Consider the following 19,200-nt stretch of genomic DNA (forward strand, 5'->3'; position numbering starts at 1 on the left):
GATATGAAAACTTCCTGGGTCCGTTTTCTTAGAGAGTGTGTCCTTCTTGATGAGAGCACTGCATTCTTTGTTCATTGTTACCGTTTGTCCTCCCTTCAAAACTCTTTTCTTGCTTAACAATTCCTTTAAATACTTGATGTGTGTGGGCATTTGATGAAGAATCTCAAGAAAGGGAATATTGACATGCAGAGAGTTAAATGTCTCTAGAAACCTTGAATAGGTTTTCCTTTTTTCACCTCCTCCTAACCTCTCAGGAAATGGTGCTTTTGGTTGGTATACTTCCATCATGCCTGTTTGCAGATCCTTGGCTTGCTTAGTTCCACCTTCTTGCTTAACTTCTTCCACACCTTCCTTCAAGATTTCTGGTTCCTGCTCTGAGGGTCTGATTCCTTCTTCTCCTGAGACTTCCTTCATTATGGTGATGACTTTGCATTCTTCCCATCTTACTCTCTTTTGTTCCCCTTTAGGATTCTTTTCTGTGTCACTAGGGAACACTGCAGTTGATTTGGGTGCCTGTTGAGATAGCTCTCCTACTTGAGATTCCATCCTTTTGAGTTTTTCACCATGGTTTCTTAAGGTAGTTCTCACATCATCCCTGAAGCTCTTCAGTTCAATGATGTCTTGACTCATGGTTGCCATAATTCCTTCTATCCGGTTTAATTGATCTTGAAATTGTTGGTTCGGATTAGGTTGGGTATGTTGATTAATTTGGCCATGATATGATGATTGGGGGTAAGTGTTTTGTGTGGCTTGGTATGATCTTTGGTTGGAGTTTTGTTGGTTTCCCCACCCAAAGTTTGGGTGGTTTCTCCAGCCTGGGTTGTAAGTGTTGGAATGTGGATCATATGATTGCCTTTGTTGGTTTCCCACATAGTTAACCTCATCCCAATCACCTCCTTCAATGCCTCCTTCCTCTTGATCTTGTGTGTGTATTGCAGCCACTTGCTTTGTTTCTAATTGCCTGGTAAGCTCTGCTAGTTGCTTGGCAAACACCTTGTTTTGGGCTAGAATTGTATCAACCTGGTTCAGCTCCATGACTCCCTTAGTGTTGTGCCTTTCTGATGCATAGTAGTACTCATTCTCAGCCACTGTCTCGATCACTTCAATGGCTTCTTCCACAGTCTTTTTCTTGTTCAATGAACCTCCTGATGAATGGTCTACAGCCTTCCTTGATTCATAAGAGAGCCCATCATAGAAGATGTGCAATTGCACCCAATCATGGAACATGTTTGGTGGGCATTTCCTTGTCAAGTCCTTGAATCTCTCCCATGCCTCGTAGAGAGTTTCACCATCTTGTTGTCTAAAAGTCTGAACCTCAGATCGAAGCCTATTGACCTTTTGTGGAGGGTAGAAACGTGCCAGAAACTTGCTTTCCACCTCATCCCATGTTGTTAGACTCCCCCTTGGGAATGATTCCAGCCACTTAGCTGCTTTGTCCCTAAGTGAAAATGGGAACAAAAGCAGTTTATAGGCATCTTCCTGGACTCCATTGGACTTCACAGTGTCACAAATTCTCAGGAATTTTGTGAGATGTTGGTTTGGGTCTTCATTAGCACCTCCTCCAAAAGAACAATGATTCTCCACAAGTGATATTAGCTGTGGCTTGAGCTCAAAATTGTTGGCCTGAATGGGTGGTTTCTGGATGCTACTACCACAATTCCCAGAGGTTGGGTTTATGTATGAACTAAGAACCCTCCTCTCAGGAATGGCATTGTTTCCATCAGCTCTCTCATGGTTGTGAACTTCTCTATCCATGTTGAGATCTAGAGCTTCCTCAAAATTGTCCTCAGATTCTCCTTCAGATTCCTCTTCTCCCACTACTCTCTTCCCTCTTGCTTCCCTTCTAAGTCTATGAAGGGTCCTCTCTGGTTCGGTATATGGAGGAGTTGATGTCTCTCCTCTCCTACCTGTCATACAAGAACACAGCTCAAACACAAACAAGTGAAATACTCTTGGTTAATGGAAGAGTATGGTTAGATCAATTGAGGAATTAATTCAAACAGTTAGTGAGTCAGTGAGTTAGTTGCATGAATTTAAAGGCATAAAGAAGGAAAGCATGTAACCAAGTGCAGAAATTAAAATTCAACAAGTATCTAGAACAGAATTAACAAAGCAAGAAAAAATTGCTCAATCTAGTTAGCTTCCAATTTGAGAATTGTCAATCGAAAACCAATCCCCGGCAACGGCGCCATAAACTTGATGCACATAAACGTGTTATGCTACGATTTAGGAAATTGCACGATCGGCAAAATTCCTTCCGGCAAGTGCACCGGTTATCGTCGTCAAGTAAAAACTCACAATAGAGTGAGGTCGAATCCCACAAGGATTGGTTGAGTGAGCAATTCGGATTAGAAGTGTGTTCTAGTTGAGCGGAATCAAGATTTGAGATGAGAATTGCGGAATGTAAAATTGGCGGGAAAAGTAAATGACAAGGAAATTAAATGGCTGAATCTTAAATTGCATGAATTAAAGAGCAGAATGTAAATTGCTGAAATAAAAAGGGAATGGGGATGATTGCAAGAATTAAATTGCAGAATGTAAAGAGAAAGTGGAAATCAGAAATGGGGAATTCATTGGGTTTAGGAGATATTGAAATCTCCGAATCAAAACATGTATATCTCTTCCTCAACCAATGCATTCATTGAATTTTGCTTGGCAATCTTATATGATTGGATCCCAATTCCTTGGTTCACCAATGCTCTCTAAAAACAAACAAATTCCCAATCCCTTGGTTTAAATGTTCATAAGAAGAGATGATGCTTGATCACTGATTATACCACACAATTTCATGAACCACAATTTGGTAGGATTACATGTCACAATATCCATCCAAACCCCAATCCAATCCACTGTGAGAAAGCTTCTCTAGCATGAATCCTCCATTCCTTTCCCAAGGCTCCGAAGGATTCCAAGTATGAGTAGTTTCTTTCCCAAGACAACTACTCAATGGAATTAGATCGAGAAGCTTTCTAACAAAATTCAAGAGAAAAGATTGAAGAAGAAGATAAACTATTATTGATTCATTGAATTACAATAGAGCTCCCTAACCCAATGAAAGGGGGTTTAGTGAATCATAGCTCTGAATTCAATTACAAAGAAAAGGAAAACTAGCTAAAAGTGAAGTAAAAGTCCTCTCTAACTTAACTTCTATCCTATTTATACACTTTCTATATTGAGCTTCAGTTGTGCTTCTTGGGCTTTGAGGCCTTTCCTTGCTTTCCTTTTGCCTTGGGTTTATGATCCATAATCTTGATGAGGTTGTTGATCCAAATCCTGTAACATTTATTGAGCCAACTTAGTGATAATCAAATAATGACACATGACTCAATAAATTGAGATTTCAAACTCATCAATCCTTCAGGCCCAATCCCATAAACCATGATATTCAATTGGGTTTCATACCAAAGTAAGTTTAAGTTAATATTTGTGCTCAAAGACTAACTTAAATCACAATATTTTTGGCCCAGAAACCTTTTTCAAGAGTGGCGTTTAAGTTGTAGTTTAAGCTTAAACTGCAGCTTAAACGCCAGACACTTCCAGTGAGGCCTTTTGTAGAAGCACGTTTAAGCTTCAGTTTAGGTTAAACTGAAGCTTAAACGTGGAAATGGATGAAGGTAGCCCTGGAGAGTCATTTAGTCGAACACGTTTAAGCTTCAGTTTAAGGTTAAACTGAAGCTTAAACGTGGAGATAGGAAGGGCAGCCCTGGAGGTCGAACACGTTTAACCTCCAGTTTGAGGTCAAACTGGAGGTTAAACGTGGAAAAGGGTGGAGGCATACTGGAGGTCGAACACGTTTAACCTCCAGTTTGAGGTCAAACTGGAGGTTAAACGTGGAAGCTTAGAATGGTGGCCCTGGAGGTGTCGAACACGTTTAACCTCCAGTTTGGGGTCAAACTGGAGGTTAAACGTGGAGATGGAGAGAGCAACCCTGGAGTAGAAAAGCTATCGAACACGTTTAAGCTCCAGTTTGAGTCAAACTGGAGCTTAAACGTGGAATGGCTCCCTGGTACTCTTCCTGGTTCTGGCGTTTAACCTCCAGTTTGAGGTCAAACTGGAGGTTAAACGTGGAACTCCTCCCTGGGTGGCATACTCATTCTGGCGTTTAACCTCCAGTTTGAGGTCAAACTGGAGGTTAAACGTGGAATGCTCCTTAAGTGAGGCTTTTCATTCTGGCGTTTAACCTCCAGTTTGAGGTCAAACTGGAGGTTAAACTTCAATCCCAGCATTTCTTATCCTTCATGATTTTGGCGTTTAAGCTCCAGTTTAGGCTTAAACTGGAACTTAAACTCCACATGTGATATTCAAGCTTCCTTTATTGATTTTGTTGCTTCCTTGCTTAGCCTCTTCTTCCCTGAAATCATCCAAACAATTGCATCAAAGTCTTGCAAAATTTCATGAGAAATCTTTCATTCATAGCATTTAAGTAATATAACTAAAACTCATGGAATTTGCATCAAAATCATATTGTTTGGATGGTTCATTACTTTGTTCTTCATTTAACCATTTTTGGTTACTTTAAGCTCAAGAAAATGCATAAAACAACTAAAACTAACAGAAAAATGCTAGTGAAACTAGCCTATGATGCCTTGGCATCACAACACCAAACTTAATACTTGCTTGTCCCTAAGCAAGTCCTGAGTTATTTGAGAAGAAAGTATGAAACAGAAAGCAATTATATTGGCTATATTAGCAAGCATTTGAAGTTCATCAGAAGGGTTTTATGCAGAAAGTTGCAGCATCACTTTTTCATACTTATCAGGTAGGATTATCACTTTTTCATTGCATCCATCAAAAATTGCTATGTCCTCTTGTTATTCTTATGTCTTTGGCACTTTTCTCTTCTTTGTTTTTCTTTTCTTTTTCTTAGAGCTTCTTTTGCTCCTTGTTTGCTTAGTGTCATGTGTTGCACAAGCCTTTGGCATTTTCTTTTTCTTATCAGTGCACTACACATATCCACTTTAGGCATTTTAGTTCACATTTCTTCTTGAGACATTGGTGCCCAGCACCTCTTTGTGTGACTAAATGTTTTGTATTTAGGTTGCTCTTGATAATGGACTTTTGGTTGATAATCCCGGGTTAGTTAACCCAAGTTACCAAGTGTTGAAACACTCCTCAGAACCTATTCATCCAAGCATATCCTTAATACATAAACACCACAGGCATTTGTCTCAGAAGTTCAAACCATTGGTACCTAGCTTATTTTCTCAATTTTTTTGCTTTTTGGTTGCCTTTTTCCGTGGCTTTTTCTTTTTCTTTTTCTTTCTTTTTCATGGCCAAAGACATTTATTCATCAAGATCCATAGACAATTTTTACTTTCTACATAAAAATTGATAATTCTACACTCTAATTTTAGTGATCTGACTAACAATCAAGCATGCATACCACCACTTAATTCTACTTGATTTGTCACTAATTTAGCCAAGTTACTTTTGTTCAAACTTTTCTTTTATTTTTGGAAACAGAACAAGCATGGCACACACTTGATTAAGAAGGTGAAGTTATATCCAAACATCTAGGCATTCACTTTATTCAAAGCAATTAACAAACACACATACTAAAAAAACGACTCATAAAAAAAAACTCTACATAACACTTAAATGACTTATGATGAAAACATGTTCATAAAGACAATTCACCAATTATCATTTGATTATTAAGGAACGAGACCACCTCTTATTTATTGCTTGGTTCTTCTTAATTCTTGGGATCCTGCTTCTTCTTGCTTCCTGCCTCTTTTTGACTACTTGTGCTTCCTTTGTCTTTTCTTATGAGCTTTTTCCAAAATCCAGCCTTTTTCATCGTTTCTTCCACTCCTTTTTCAAGGATCATTGCCTTGTTTATTTCTCCTTCTTTCCTCCCTTTGAAATACTCATCATAAGCTGGGAATGCTGGGTCCATCTTGTGTAGATGTTCCCCTATGTAGTTAAGCTTGATTTGCGAACTGATGTTGTAATCAGCTTGGACTGAGTATCTTGCATTTTGTAAAGTGGTGGCTTCCTTGATTGCCAAGACATTGGCATCTTGGTGTTGGCATATGTGGCTGAAGGATTCCTGTAAGTGTAAATTTTGTTCCCTTTGCAGATCAAAGAATCTTGATTCAAAGTTCCTTTGCATATCCATCATTTTTAGATGAAAGTCTTCTTGTCTCTCCTGAGACCTCATGTATTGTTGAGACATTCCTTCCATGATTTCCTGCATTCTGCTCATATCCATGGGGTCTCTGGGAATTCGTTGTCTTCTTTCAGGAGTTGCTTGCTCTTCTTGCTCTTCTTCTCTATCTTCTCCTTCCTGTCTTTCTTGTTCTGCTTCTTGCTCGGCTTCCACTTGTTGCCCTTCTTCATTTCTTCTTCTTGTATGTCTTGGAGGAGTTGGGCCAAGAGTCATTCTGTGTGCAGTTATGGCCAGTCCAGGATATAGCCAATTAGGTCTTTCATCCTCAAGTGGTACTTGGGCATCGATGCATAGTCTAATGATAGTGCTAGGGAAGTGAAGCCAGGATTCAGGGTCACTTTTCTCACTAAACTCTTGTATCTGTTCAGCAATGAGTTTATGAACTTTGATCTCCCCTCCAACCATAATGCAATGTAGCAAGATGGCTCTTTTAGGGACTATTTCTGAAGAGTTTGCAATGTAGCAAGATGGCTCTTTTAGGGACTATTTCATAGAGGGATTCACCTTCTTTCTGTCTGAAGGTTTGAACATCCGCTCTAAGCTTGCTCAGCTTTTGAGGAGGAAAGAACTTGGCTAAGAAAGCCGTGACCAGCTTATCCCAAGAGTTCAGGCTGTCTTTGGGTTGAGAGTCCAACCACACTCTAGCTTTGTCTCTTACAGCAAAAGGGAAAAGCATGAGCCTATAGACTTCAGGATCTACTCCATTAGTCTTAACAGTATCACAGATCTGCAAGAATTCAGTTAAGAACTGAAAGGGATCTTCAGATGGAAGTCCATGAAACTTGCAGTTCTGCTGCATCAGAAAAACTAGCTGAGGTTTCAGCTCAAAGTTGTTTGCTCCAATGGTAGGAATGGAGATGCTCCTTCCATGTAAATTGGAATTAGGTGTAGTAAAGTCACCAAGCATTCTCCTCTGGATTGTTGTAATTTAGCTTCTCTTAGTTTCCTCTTCAGAGTCCTTTCAGGTTCTGGATCAGCTTCAACAAGAATGCCTTTTTCTTTGTCCCTTCTCATAAGAAAGAGAAGAGAAAAAGAAAAGAAGAGGAATCCTCTATGTCACAGTAAAGAGGTTCCTTATTGTTAGTAGAAGAAGAGAAGAAGAAAAAATTCGAAGACAGATAGAAGAGGGGGTTCGAATTTGGTGAGTGATGTGAGGAAGAGATGTTAGTAGATGAATAAATAGATAGAATAAGATGAGAGAGGGAGAGGAATTTCGAAAATAATTTTTGAAAAAGAGTTAGTGATTTTCGAAAATAGTTTTTGAAAAAAAAGTTAGTAATTTTTCGAAAATTTTTAAAATCAAAGATTAAAATAATTAGTTAATTAAAAAAATATTTTGAAAAAGAGGGAAGATATTTTCGAAAATTAGAGAGAGAGAGAGAGAGAGTTAGTTAGGTAGTTTTGAAAAAGATAAGAAACAAACAAAAAGTTAGTTAGTTAGTTGAAACAAATTTTGAAAAGATATTTTGAAAAGATAAGAAGATAAGAAGTTAGAAAAGATATTTTGAAATCAAATTTTTGAAAAAGGTAAGATAAGAAGATATTTTTGAAAAGATATGATAGAAATTAGTTTTGAAAAAGATTTGATTTTTAAAATCACAATTAATGCCTTGATTCACAAGAAATCACAAGATATGATTCTAGAACTTAAAGTTTGAATCTTTCTTAACAAGCAAGTAACAAACTTGAAATTTTTGAATCAAAACATTAATTGATGATGTTATTTTCGAAAATTTGATGTAAAATTAAGAAAAAGATTTTTGAAAAATATTTTTGAAATTTTCGAAAATAACTAAAAACATGAAAAAGATTTGATTTTTGAAAAAGATTTTGAAAAAGATAAGATTTTTAAATTGAAAATTTGATTTGACTCATAAAAACAACTAGATTTTAAAAATTTTTGAAAAAGTCAAATCTAATTTTCGAATTTATGAGAGAGAAAAAGGGAAAGATATTTTTTGATTTTTGAATTTTTAATGATGAGAGAGAAAAACATGAAAATTATGCAATGCATGAAAATTTTTGGATCAAAACAATGAATGCATGCAAGAATGCTATGAATGTCAAGATGAACACCAATAACACTATGAAGATCATGATGAACATCAAGAACACATTTTTGAAAAATTTTTAATGCAAAGAAAACATGCAAGACACCAAACTTAGAAATCTTTCATGTTCAGACACTATGAATGCAAAAATGCATATGAAAAACAAGAAAATACACAAAACAAGAAAACATCAAGATCAAACAAGAAGACTTACCAAGAACAACTTGAAGATCATGAAGAACACCATGAATGCATGAATTTTTCGAAAAATGCAAGATGAATATGCAATTGACACCAAACTTTAAACTTGACTCAAGACTCAAACAAGAAACATGAAATATTTTTTATTTTTATGATTTTATAAATTTTTTTTCTTTTAATTTTTTTCGAAAATCATTTTGAAAAAGAAAAATAAGGATTCCAAAATTTTTAATATGAATTCCAAGAATCTTATGCTCTTTAGTCTAAAGCTCCAATCAAAGGGTCAGGCATGGCTTAATAGCCAGCCAAACTTTAGTATGTAACTCAGACATGACACGCCTAACATGCCCTACAGAAGAATTAGATATGGCTTTACAGCCAGCCAGGCTTCAACATGCTTCATGAAACACTAGAATTCATTCTTAAAAATTCTGAAGAAAAATATATTTTTGAAAATATATTTTTTTATTTTAAAATTTTGTTGAAAATAAGGGAGAAATTTTTGAAAGATTTTTGAAAAATTTTTGAAAACAAAACAAAAAGAAAATTACCTAATCTGAGCAACAAGATGAACCGTCAGTTGTCCACACTCGAACAATCCCCGGCAACGGCGCCAAAAACTTGGTGCACGAAATTGTGATCTCTGGTAATGGCTCCAAAAACTTGGTGCTCTAATCTCAATTCATAATTTGTCACAACTTCGATACAACTGACCAGCAAGTGCACTGGGTCATCCAAGTAATAAACCTTACGTGAGTAAGGGTCGATCCCACGGAGATTGTTGGTATGAAGCAAGCTATGGTCACCTTGTAAATCTCAGTCAGGTGGATAATAATTGATTATGGAGTTTTCGAAAATAATACTAATTAAACAGAAAATAAGGATAGAAATACTTATGTAATTCATTGGTGAGAATTTCAGATAAGCGTGTAGAGATGCTTTCGTTCCTCTGAATCTCTGCTTTCCTGCTGCCTTCATCCAATCAATCCTACTCCTTTCCATGGCTGGCTTTATGCAAGGGCATCACCGTTGTCAATGGTTACATCCCCTCCTCTTGTGAAAATGGTCCAAATGCTCTGTCACAGCACGGCTAATCATCTGAGGTTCCCGATCATGCTGGAATAGGATTCACCCTCCTTTTGCGTCTGTCACTACGCCCAGCAATCGCGAGTTTGAAGCTCGTCATAGTCATTCAATCCCAAAGTTCTACTCAGAATACCACGAACAAGGTTTAGACTTTCCGGACTCTCATGAAAGCCGCCATCAATCTAGCTTATACCACGAAGATTCTGATTAAGAGATCTAAGAGATACTCATTCAATCTAAGGTAGGACGGAAGTGGTTGTCAGACACGCGTTCATAAGGAATGATGATGATTGTCATGTTCATCACATTTAGGTTGAAGTGTGAATGAATATCTTAGAAGCGGAACAAGTTGAATTGAATAGAAAAACAGTAGTACTTTGCATTAATCTTTGAGGAACAGCAGAGCTCCACACCTTAATCTATGGAGTGTAGAAACTCTACCGTTGAAAATACATAAGTGAAGAAGGTTCAGGCATGGCCGAGAGGCCAGCCCTCAAACGTGATCTCAGATAGCATACAACTGATCAAAGATACAATCTAGGATGTCTAATACAATAGTAAAAGGTCCTATTTATAATAAACTAGCTACTAGGGTTTACAGAAGTAAGTAATTGATGCATAAATCCACTTCCGGGGCCCACTTGGTGTGTGCTTGGGCTGAGCTTGAAGTCTACACGTGGAGAGGTCATTCTTGGAGTTGAACGCCAGCTTTTGTGCCAGTTTGGGCGTTGAACTCCACTTCTCAACTTGTTTCTGGCGCTGGACGCCAGAATTTGGCAGAGAGCTGGCGTTAAACGCCAGTTTGCGTCATCTAAACGTGGGCAAAGTATGAACTATTATATATTGCGGGAAAGCCCTGGATGTCTACTTTCCAACGCAATTGGAAACGCGCCATTTTGAGTTCTGTAGCTCCAGAAATTCCATTTTGAGTGCAAGGAGGTCAGAATCCAACAGCATCAGCAGTCCTTCTTCAACCTCTGAATATGATTTTTGCTCAAGTCCCTCAATTTCAGCCAGAAAATACCTGAAATCACAGAAAAACACACAAACTCATAGTAAAGTCCAGAAATGTGAATTTAACATAAAAACTAATGAAAACATCCCTAAAGGTAGCTAGATTCTACTAAAAACAATGCCAAAAAGCGTATAAATTATCCGCTCATCACTATTCCGGCTACAACAAAATTGCAGTAGATCCCCAGGATCAAGAGAAAACAGCATTCACATGTCCATCTGGAGTATTTGCCTACAGAAGGATGCCATTTGGTCTGTGCAATGCACCTTAAACCTTTCAGAGGTGCATGCTCTCTATCTTCTCTGATATGGTAGAGAAATTTTTGGAAGTCTTCATGGATGAATTTTCAGTCTTTGGAGACTCATTCAGCTCCTGCCTTGACCATTTAGCACTTGTTCTGAAAAGATGCCAAGAGACCAACCTAGTTTTAAATTGAGAAAAATGTCACTTTATGGTGACTAAAGGAATTGTCCTTGGGCATAAAATTTCAAACAAGGGAATAGAGGTGGATCAAGCTAAAGTGGAAGTAATTGAAAAATTACCACCACCTGCCAATGTTAAGGCAATCAGAAGTTTTCTGGGGCATGCAGGATTCTATAGGAGGTTTATAAAGGATTTTTCAAAAATTGCAAAACCTCTGAGCAATCTACTAGCTGCTGAAACGCTATTTGTGTTTGACACAGTGTCTGCAGGCGTTTGAAACTCTGAAAGCTAACCTTGTCACAGCACCAGTTATTTCTGCACCAGACTGGGCATTACCATTTGAACTAATGTGTGATGCCAGTGACCATGCCATTGGTGCAGTACTGGGACAGAGGCATAACAAGCTTCTGTATGTCATTTATTATGCTAGCCACATTTTAAATGATGCCCAAAAAAATTACACAACCACAGAAAAAGAATTGCTTGCAGTGGTTTATGCCATTGACAAGTTTAGATCATACTTAGTAGGATCAAAAGTGATTGTGTATACTGACCATGCTGCTCTTAAATATCTACTCACAAATCAGGATTCAAAACCCAGGCTCATAAGATGGGTGTGCTTCTGCAAGAGTTTGATATAGAAATAAGAAACAGAAAAGGGACAGAGAACCAAGTGGCTGATCACCTGTCCCGGATAGAGCCAGTAGAAGGGATGTCTTTCCCCTCTATTGAGATCTCTGAAACCTTTCCGGATGAGCAACTGTTTGCCATCCAGGAAACACCATGGTTTGCAGACATTGCAAACTATAAAGCTGCAAGATTCATACCCAAGGAGTACAGCAAGCAACAAAAGAAAAAATTAATTACTGATGCAAAGTACTACATGTGGGATGAACCATATCTCTTTAATAGATGTGCAGACGGAATAATCCATAGTGTGTGCCTAGAGAAGAAGCACAGAAGATCCTATGGCATTGTCATGGATCACAATTTGGAGGACATTTTGGAGGTGAGTGAACAGCCACAAAAGTCCTCCAATGTGGCTTCTACTAGCCCACTCTCTATAAAGACTCCCGAGAGTTTGTGCGTAACTGTGACAGCTACCAGAGAGCTGGTAATCTGCCTCATAGTTATGCCATGCCTCACCAAGGAATCTTAGAGATTGAGTTGTTTGACGTATGGGGTATTGACTTCATGGGGCCTTTCCCACCATCATACTCAAACACTTATATTCTGGTGGCAGTCGACTATGTATCCAAATGGGTAGAGGCCATTGCCACACCCACTAATGATACTAAGACAGTGCTGAAGTTCCTCCAGAAACATATCTTCAACAGGTTTGATGTCCCTAGAGCACTAATTAGTGATGGGGGCACTCACTTCTGCAACAAACAGCTTTACTCTGCTATGGTCCGGTATGGAATTAGTCACAAGGTGGTAACTCCGTATCATCCACAGACAAATGGGCAAGCTGAAGTCTCTAATAGAGAAATAAAAAGAATCTTGGAACATACTGTAAGTACCCGTAGAAAGGATTGGGCGAGAAGCTTGGATGATGCTCTGTGGGCTTACAGAACAGCATTCAAGACTCCTATAGGGACCTCTCCATACCAGCTTGTGTATGGTAAGGCCTGTCATCTGCCCATGGAACTGGAGAATAAGACCTACTGGGCAACCAGATTCCTAAACTTTGATGCCAAATTAGCTGGAGAAAAAAGATTGCTCCAGCTGAATGAGCTAGAGGAATTCAAACTCACTGCTTTCGAAAATGCCAAGCTTTACAAAGAGAAAGCAAAAAGATGGCATGACAGAAAGCTGTCATCTAGAGTCTTTGAACCAAGACAGAAAGTTTTATTGTTTAACTCTAGGCTCAGGCTATTTCCCGGGAAACTGAAATCCCGGTGGAGGGGAGCATATGTGATTACAAGTGTGTCACCATATGGCTATGTGGAGCTTCAAAACATTGATTCTGATAAGAAGTTCATTGTCAATGGACAGAGAATCAAGCATTATCTTGAGGGCAATATTGAGCAAGAGTGCTCAAGGCTGAGGGTAGATTAAAAGCTCAGCAAGGTCCAGCTAAAGACAATAAAGAAGCGCTTATTGGGAGGCAACCCAATTTTTCCTTATCTATGTTAATTTTCTGTTTTCCATTTTTATTTTATGTTTTCTTTAGGATGATGATCATGTGGAGTCACAGAAATCAAAGCAAAGTCAAAAACAGCATTAAAACAGCTCACCCTGGAGGAAGAGCTTACTGGTGTTTAAACGCCAGTAAGAAGCATCAGACTGGCGTTTAACGCCAGAAAGAAGCATCAAGCTGGTGTTAAACACCAGAAACAAGCACCAAGTTAGCGTTCAACACCAAGAAAGGGGAAAAGCTGGCGTTTAACGCCAGAAATAAGCAGCAGTCTGGTGTTAAACGCCAGGATTGCACACTAAGGGCATTTTGCATGCCTCAATGGAGCAGGGATGCTAAGTCCTTGACCCCTCAGGATCTGTGGACCCCACAGGATCCCCACCTACCTCACCATTCCAATTCAAACCATTCCCCTCCCATACCTACCCATTCACACACCTCTTTATCCTCCACTTCTCCTTCTACTCCCTTCTATCTTCTTTTGCTTGAGGACGAGCAAACCTTTTAAGTTTGGTGTGGAAAAAAAGCGTTGCTTTTTGTTTTTCCATAACCATTTATGGCACCTAAGGCTGGAGAAACCTCTAGAAAGAGGAAAAGGAAGGCAGTTGCTTCCACCCCCGAGTCATGAGAGATGGAGAGGTTCATCTCAAGGGTCTATAGTTCAGTGGTAACAAGAAAGGAGTATGAAGGATTGGATGACAGCAATAGGAAAGCAGAGATTCAGAAGGAACTAAGCATCTCCATATGCTTATCTGAAACTCTCACCAATGAATTACATAATGTTTTCGTTTTTCAACGGTAGAGTTTCTACACACCATAGATTAAGGTGTGGAGCTCTGCTATTCCTTGAGTATTAATGCAAAGTACTACTATTTTTCTATTCAATTTAAGCTTATTCCGATTCTAAGATATTCATTCACACCTCAATATGAATGTGATGATCGTGACACTCATCATCATTCTCAACCTATGGACGCGTGCCTGACAACCACCTCCGTTCTACCTTCGATTGAATGAGTATCTCTTGGATTCCTTAATCAGAATCTTCGTGGTATAAGCTAGAATCCATTGGCAGCATTCTTGAGAATCCGAAAAGTCTAAACCTTGTCTGTGGTATTTCGAGTAGGATTCAGGGATTGAATGACTGTGACGAGCTTGAAACTCACAAGGGTTGGGCATAGTGACATACGCAAAAGGATCGATGGATCCTACTAATGCCAGGGCATTTTGGCCAGTTTCACTGACCTTTTCTTTATTGTTTTAGGGTAGTTTCATGCACTTTCTTTGGAAATAAGCGAGTTTTGGGTAGAATTTGACTTACATCTTAATTCAAGTGAACATTGTGATTTTTATATGAATTCATGATAATTATGCATGAATTGAATGACAAATTGGATGATGCATGTCTCATGATTTGGATTAAAACTTTGATGCACTCTATTGCTTGATTTCAGGACAAAGGAAGCAAGGAAGAACCACATTAGTCTAACTAACGTAACCACTAACATGGGATGGGAGCTAGCTTGCAACGTTAATGAGAAAAGTAATCACCAATAACGTCCTCGAAGCCATCATAGCCCACGTTAATTACCACGTTAACTACATTAACGTGGTAGTTAACGTGGAAGAAAAAAATGAAGCCAATGTTAGTGACACTCACCTTTGTCACTAACGTTGGACCAAGCTCATATTGGCCACGTTAAGAGCCACGTTAACTCAGTTAACGTGGACTCTAACGTGGGGAAACAAAAGAATGACCAATGTTAGTGACAATCACCTTTGTCACTAACGTTGAGCTAAGCCACTTTGAGCCACGTTAGTTGCCACGTTAATTTAGTTAACGTGGAAGCTAACGTGGAGGGAGCAAGAATCGCCAACGTTAGTGACACTCACCTTTGTCACTAACGTTGGAGATGGCTATCACCACCACGTTAGAAGCCACGTTAACCTAGTTAACGTGAACTCTAACGTGGGAAGTAGGGGCGTTTTGAAACGTTAGTGACAAAGGTAAGTGTCACTAATATTTTCAAAGATTTGGCAAGCCTACGTTAAAGGTCACGCTAGCCACACTAACGTGAACTCTAACGTAGGGGGAAGGGAGGATTCTCAACGTTATTGGAAAAGGTAAGTCCCAATAACGTGTGCGAAGGACCAAGAGGCAACGTTAGTGGTCACGTTGGTGCCACTAAAGTTGAAGTTAACGTGGATCATCCTTGGGTTAGGAACGTTAGTAAAAAAGGTGATTGCCACTAACGTTCTCGAAGCCACACTTTCACTTAACGTTAATGCCACTAACGTCCTAAGCTAAAAGTCCCTGCCTACTTCACACTTTCTCTCTGCAAGTATAGCTAAGCCCACTGGAGAGGATAACTGCTTCAAACTCAAGATCCAAAGGCCCATATCCAAGATTTGAAGAACCAACTAGAAGATCAGAAGAGTAGTATATATAGGGGTAGTTTTGAATCAAAAACGGGGTTGGAAATTGGAGAACTACTTTCTGTATAATTTTACTTTCTCTGTACTTCTAGTTTACTTTTCATAATGTATTTTCGATCTTTGTTTTCTATTTCCAGAGCTATGAACAACTAAACCCCTTTCATTGGGTTAGGGAGCTCTGTTGTAATTTGATGGATCAATATTAGTTTTCATTATTCTTCTGCTATCTTTTCTCTTGATTTTACTAGAAAGCTTTCAATCTTCATTCAATTGGGTAGTTATCTTGGAAAAGAAGCTATTCATACTTGGATCTCTTCGGAACTTTGGAAGAGGAATGAAGAGATCATGCTAGAAATGCTTTCTCATGTTGGACCAAATTGGGGTTTGGATGGATATAGTGACATATAATCCTACCAACACTTTGATTTGGAATTACATGTGGTATAATTAGTGACCATACTTCATCTCTTCTCATGAGCAATTGACCAAGGAATTGGCTATTGATCAAGATTTGAGAGATTGAATTACCAAGAAATTGGAATTCGATCACTTAAGATTGCCAAGGAGATCAATGAATGCATTGATTGAGGAAGAGATGAAAATGAACTTGATCCGGAGAATGCAACATCTCCTAAGCCCAATGAATTCCCCATTTCTGATCTTACCCATTCTCTTTAAATTCTGCAATCTACTTTTATGAGCATCTTTCCCATTCCCATTTAAGATTCTGCAATTTACTTTCCGCTATTTACATTCAGCTCTTTATTTCCAGCATTTACGTTTTCTGCTATTTACTTTTCCGCCATTTAATTTTCTGTAAATCTCAAATCCAATGCTGCTTAGTTCAACTAGAATATTCCTCTAATTAAAGTTGCATGACCAATCAATCCCTGTGGGATTCGACCTCACTCTATTGTGAGTTTTTACTTGACGACAATTCGGTATACTTACCGAAGGAAAATTGTTGAGAGACAAGTTTTCGTGCATCAAGTTTATGGCACCGTTTCCGGGGATTGATTTTGTATCAACGATGATTAAATTGGAGGATAACTAGATTGAGCATTTTTCTTTTGTTTGATTTAAAATTCTGTTTGAGTAATTTACTTTCAGTTTTAGTTATTTTCTCCCCTTTCCCCTACTTTTTTTTTAGTTGTTTACACTTCAGTCCACTAACCCACTAACTGTTTGATATATTGCATCACTCACACTAACAGCAATTCTAACAGAAATACTTTCTGCATCTATTTCCTTGCTTGTGCCTTGTTGGTTGTATGACAGGGAGAAGAAGCGGGGCTTCAACTTCCTTTGATTCTGAACCTGAGAGGACCTTCCTTAGATTAAGGAGGAAAGCAAGAGAAAAATGAGTAGTTGGTGCGGAGGAAGAAGAGGAGTATTTTAAACCAAACATGGATGAAAATATAGAGAACCATCATGAAGAAGAGGCTCACAACCGTGGCAGAGAAGGTCTAGCAAATCATGCTGGGCAGGAGAGAAGAGTTTTAGGCTCTTATATCAACCCAAACCTAGGAAAATGTGGGAGTAGCATTCAAAAGCCAACCATACATGCCAACAACTTTGAACTAAAACCACAGCTCATCACCCTTGTTCAGAACAACTGTTCGTTTGGAGGAGGTGTCCAAGATGACCCCAACCAACATTTAACCACCTTTCTGAGGATATATGATACTGTAAAGTCTAATGGTGTTCATCCTGACACCTATAGACTACTCTTATTTCCCTTTTCACTCAAGGACAAGGCATTTAAATGGCTGGAGTCCTTCCCGAAGGAGAGCTTAATAACCTGGGAAGATGTGGTGAACAAATTCTTGGCAAGATTCTATGCTCCTCAAAGAATCAACAGGTTGAGAGCTGAGGTTCAAACTTTCAGACAACAAGATGGTGAGACTCTCTACGAAGCATGGGAGTGGTTTAAGGACCTGACAAGAAGGTGCCCACCAGATATGTTCAATGAATGGGTGCAGCTACACATTTTCTATGAAGGGCTCTCCTATGAATCAAAGAAGGCAGTAGACCACTCATCCGGGGGATCTCTGAATAAAAAGAAGACCATTGAGGAGGCCATAGATGTCATTGAGATTGTAGCAGAGAATGACTACTTCTATGCTTCTGAAAGAGGCAACACTAGAGGAGTGATGGAGCTAAACAATGTGGATGCACTGATGGCCCAAAACAAGCTTATTACCAAGCAGCTGGCTGACCTCACCAAGAAGATAGAGAGAAACCAAGTAGCAGCAATCACCACCTCATCAACAACCCAAGAGGGGGTGAATGCAGAGGCAGAAGGTGAGCATGAACAAGCCAACTACATTGGAAACACACCCAGGAAGACCCATGATCCATACTCCAAGACCTACAACCCTGGTTGGAGGAATCACCCAAACTTTGGGTGGGGAAATCAACAAGATCAAGGCCAAGATCAGAGACGTCACAACCTCAACAACCATGCAGCTCACCAACATTCCACACAGAGATCATATCAACACCACCCTAACAACACCTCTCCACATCCATACCAAAACCAAAATAACCCTTCTCATCCATCCAATCCCAACCCACCATCATCTGATGACAGACTCTCAAGGATTGAGACTCTACTTGAAGGCATATGTAAAGAGATTCAAGACAGTAAGGCATTCCGAGAAGAAGTGCGGTCCAATATGCAGAATCAAGATGCTGCCATCAAGAAACTTGAGACACAAATTGGCTACCTATTCAAGCAAATTCCCAGCTACAACCCTCACAGCGATACTGACTCAAACCAAAGGGAGGAGTGTCAGGCTATCAACCTCAGAAGTGGAAAGGAATTGAAGGAGACTTCCAAGCAACCACAAGAGAAAAATTCAGTTGGAAAGAAGGAGGAACAAGATGAAGTTCAAGTCCCCACCTCCAACTCACATCAAAAGGAAGGAGAGCTGAAGCCATATGTTCCGAAAGTCCCATATCGTCAACAACTGAAGAAGAAGGGGGATGATAGCCAGTTCTCCAGATTATTAGAAATCTTCAAGAAATTACAGATTAACATACCCTTTGCTAAAGCAATAGAGCAAATGCCGCTCTATGCCAAGTTCTTGAAGGAATTGACGACCAAAAAGAGAAGTTGGAAGAACAACGAAACGGTGATACTAACCGAGGAATGTAGTGCCATCATTCAGCACAAGCTACCCCAGAAATTGAAGGATCCTGGGAGCTTCCAAATCCCTTGTATTATAGGGGAGATCACAGTGGAGAAAGCTCTATGTGACTTAGGAGCCAGCATAAATCTGATGTCAGTAGCTATGATGAGAAAAATGAAGATCGAGGAGGCTGAGCCAACAAAAATGGCCCTACAACTGGCAGACCGATCGTTCAAGTTCCCTCATGGTGTAGTAGAAGATTTGCTGGTGAAGGTGGGGGATTTCATCTTCCCAGCAGATTTTGTGGTGTTGGACATGCAGGAGGAAGCCAAGGCCTCCATTATCCTGGGAAGACCGTTCTTGGCTACTGCTGGAGCTGTCATTGATGTCCAAAAAGGTGACCTCACCCTGAGATTACACAATGAAAATATGACATTCAATGTGTTCAAGGCTATGAGTTACCCACCAGAACAATTGGGAGAATGTATGAGGTTGGACTCACTGGAAGATGCAGTGCAGGAGAGCTTTGAAGAAGAAGAACC

At 39.3% G+C, this 19,200-nt stretch overlaps 2 non-coding genes across 2 annotated transcripts; one reads left to right on the forward strand and one right to left on the reverse strand.

The window, feature by feature from the left end:
- Window positions 1-1,225: 1,225 nt before the first annotated feature.
- On the forward strand, window positions 1,226-1,329 carry LOC112760018 (small nucleolar RNA R71). The gene has a single exon (XR_003180477.1). It is a non-coding gene; the product is annotated as a small nucleolar RNA R71 (small nucleolar RNA).
- A 16,054-nt stretch (window positions 1,330-17,383) lies between these two features.
- LOC112761939 (small nucleolar RNA R71) lies at window positions 17,384-17,490 on the reverse strand. Its single transcript, XR_003182306.1, has one exon. It is a non-coding gene; the product is annotated as a small nucleolar RNA R71 (small nucleolar RNA).
- Between the last annotated feature and the right edge of the window lie 1,710 nt (window positions 17,491-19,200).

This window comes from Arachis hypogaea, chromosome 16 (genome assembly GCF_003086295.3).
Source record: "Arachis hypogaea cultivar Tifrunner chromosome 16, arahy.Tifrunner.gnm2.J5K5, whole genome shotgun sequence".
Lineage (NCBI taxonomy): Eukaryota > Viridiplantae > Streptophyta > Magnoliopsida > Fabales > Fabaceae > Arachis > Arachis hypogaea.